This window comes from Balaenoptera acutorostrata, chromosome 17 (assembly GCF_949987535.1).
Source record: "Balaenoptera acutorostrata chromosome 17, mBalAcu1.1, whole genome shotgun sequence".
Lineage (NCBI taxonomy): Eukaryota > Metazoa > Chordata > Mammalia > Artiodactyla > Balaenopteridae > Balaenoptera > Balaenoptera acutorostrata.
This window is the reverse complement of record NC_080080.1, coordinates 41813737-41817204: the sequence shown is the minus strand read 5'-3', so window position 1 is coordinate 41817204 and position 3468 is coordinate 41813737.

Genomic DNA, 3468 nt, shown 5'->3' with positions numbered 1-3468 from the left:
AATTGTGGATTTTCTTCTTTGATACTATACCAAAACTCGAGAAAGTGGTGTTTTTTAATTTTTTATATGTATATATGAATTTATTTATTTATTGGCTGCATTGGGTCTTCGTTGCTGCACGTGGGCTTTCTCTAGTTGTGGCGAGTGGGGACTACTTTTCGTTGTGATGCGTGGGCTTCTCATTGCAGTGGCTTCTCTTGTTGCGGAGCACAGGCTCTAGGCATGTGGGCTTCAGTAGTTGCAGCATACGGGCTCAGCAGTTGTGGCTCGCAGGCTCTAGAGTGCAGGTTCAGTTGTTGTGGTTCACGGGCTTAGTTGCTCCGCGGCATGTGGGATCTTCCCGGACCAGGGCTCGAACCTGTGTCCCCTGCACTGGCAGGTGGATTCTTAACCACTGCGCCATCAGGGAAGCCCAGTGGTGGTTTTTTAAAGGTTAGTTGCAATTTGGAATCTGCAATTGTATCAGTTAACTTTTCGAACTCTGTTCTATTAAAATCCATTGCTCTGTCTTGTAATTAGAATGCATCTTGTACCCATTACAAAAATATTGATTGGTTTTCTGAATTATATGACCACCCAAAAGTTGACACATTTTATTCCAATATCAAAAAAAACCTAATTATATCACCACCTATTTCATTAGAAAAGTCTGTAAGCATTGGAAAGCTGTCAAGTTCACAGTCCAGAATTCTAGTTTTTACTTGAAAACTCAAAATTTATCATTAGCCACAAATACTGTCAGTTGTTTTCCATGAAGTGACAGACTCACTTCGTCCATTTTTGAGAAAATGTCTGCCAAATACCCAAGTCTGAATAACCATAATTAGTCTGTCCTTGTTCTTTCAAGTAAAAATGGTGTTTCATGAAAAAGCTGCTAGTTCGGATCATAGCTCAAATAGCTCAAGTTGAGACAACCACTGTACTTTGCTTTCCAGCAGAGGTGCTTTATGTGTGCTTCTCATTTCATATAGAGAATATTAAAAAGATATGACATGTATTCAAGGTTCAAGAGTTAATAAAAGTAATACTTGTTACTGTGTCACCATGGACATAAGTGAAATCGTCATTTTTTAAAACTGCCAATAAGTGGTGTTGGTGAAAAACAATGTCACTGCTTCGATGCATGCTGAGTTGCTACAAGTTCTTCCCACCATTGCTTTTGAATCATCAGCGCAAATGTTAACACAGCAAAAAGGCAAATTGCATCTTAGTATTGTGAAAATAATTCTGACCTCAAAGACTCTCTGAAAGGATCTGGGAGGTCCTCTGGGGATGGCAGACTATACTTTGACAATGCCACTTCAGTCCATTTATGTGTACATATTTGTATGTATACATACATACATATCTATGGACAGTATATGGCATTCTGGGGGTTTTATAATTCACATATATCATATTGTACTTATTTTTTCCATAACTTGCTTCTTTTGACTCAGCAGTATGTTTTTGAGATCTATTCATATTCTATATACTAGTAACAATTGGAATCTGAAATTTAAAAAATTATTTGTAATAAAATTTAAATAAATTGTGAAGGAATTTAAATAAATTTAAAGGAAGATGTGAAAGATCTCTGTACTGAAAAACTACAAGTCATTGCTGAGAGATACTAAAGAAGATTTAAATAAATGGAAAAATATGCCATATTTATGGATTGAAAGACTCAAGATGTCAATTCTTCTCAAATCTTTCTATAAATTCAGTGCATTTTATAAATTTATTTATTTATCTTTTTATTTTTGGCTGCACTGGGTCTTCATTGCTGTGCATTGGCTTTCTTTAGTTGCGGCGAGCGGGGGCTACTCTTCGTTGCAGTGCGTGGGCTTCTCATTGCAGTGGCTTCTCTTGTTGCGGAGCATGGGCTCTGGGCACAAGGGCTTCAGTAGTTGTGGTGCGTGGGCTCAGTAGTTGTGGCGTGTGGGCTCAGTAGTTGTGGTTCGTAGGCTCTAGAGCGCAGGCTCAGTAGTTGTGGCGCATGGGCTTAGTTGCTCCGCGGCATGTGGGATCTTCCCGGACCAGGGCTTGAACCCATGTCCCCTGTATCGGCAGGTGGATTCTTAACCACTGCACCACCAGGGAAGTCCCTACCACATCTTCCTTACCCATTCGTCTTTTGATGGACATTTAGGTTGTTTCCATGTCTTGGCTATCGTAAATAGTGCTGCTATGAACACAGGGGTGCATGCATCTTTTCAAATTTTAGTTTTATCTGGGTATATGCCCAGGAGTGGAATTGCTGGATCATAGTTCAACTCTATTGCTAGCTTTTTGAGGAACCTCTATACTGTTTTCCATAGTGGCTGCACCAATTTACATTCCTACCAAGAGTGTAAGAGGGTTCCCTTTTCTTTACACTCTCTCCAGCATTTATTATTTGTAGACTTTTTAATGATGGCCATTCTGACTGGTGTGAGGTGGTACCTTATTGTAGTTTTGATTTGCATTTCTCTAATAATTAGCGAAGACGAGCATCTTTTCATGTGCCTATTGGCCATCTGTATGTCTTCTTTGGAGAAATGTCTATTTAGGTCTTCTGCCCGTTTTTCAATTGGGTTGTTTGTTTTTTTGTTATTGAATTGTATTAGCTATTTGTGTACTTTGGAAATTAAGCCTTTGTTGGTCGCATCATTTGCAAGTATTTTCTCCCAGTCTGTAGATTATCTTTTCATTTTGCTTATGGTTTCCTTTGCTGTGCAAAAGCTTATAAGTTTGATTAGGTCCCATTTGTTTATTTTTGCTTTTATTTCTATTGCCTTGGGAGACTGACCTAAGAAAATATTGGTACGATTTATGTCAGAGAATGCTTTGCCTATGTTCTCTTCTAGGAGTTTTATGGCGTCTTGTTTTTAAGTCTTTATGCCATTTTGAGTTTACTTTTGTGTATGGTGTGAGGGTGTGTTCAAACTTCATTGATTTATATGCGGCTGGTCAACTTTTCCGACACCACTTGCTGAAGAGACTGTCTTCCTATTGATATTTTGTTAATTTAGGTCCTCATGATTTTATTACTCTAATACATGATTTCCAAGCTGTGTTCTTTAGAGCCTAGGATAGAGTTTCAGGAGTGGGGGGAGTGATGCAGGGATGGTTTTTACAGTGATAAGAGGACTAATACCAGGACCCCAGGAAGCACCAAAATGAAAGAGTGGGAGAGCGGCAGGGCAGAATCCAGAAAGAGGATTGCACAGCAAGAGAACAAGGCAATGGTTGCCACTGAAGCACTGATTTACTTTCATGTATGGAGGAGCTACTTCCATTTATTTTTCCTAAAACTTTTCAAAGCTCTACCATTTCATTCTGGAAAAGACCATAGCCATCAGTCTTATCCTCTCTATCGAACGTTGGAAGCAGCCTGAGTACAGTGGAAAGATCACCAAAGTTCTGGCTCCACCCCTTGTTTGTTGGGAAACCTTGGGCAAATGATAACTCTGGAACTTCAGTGTTTTCATTGGTTAAAACATGTGT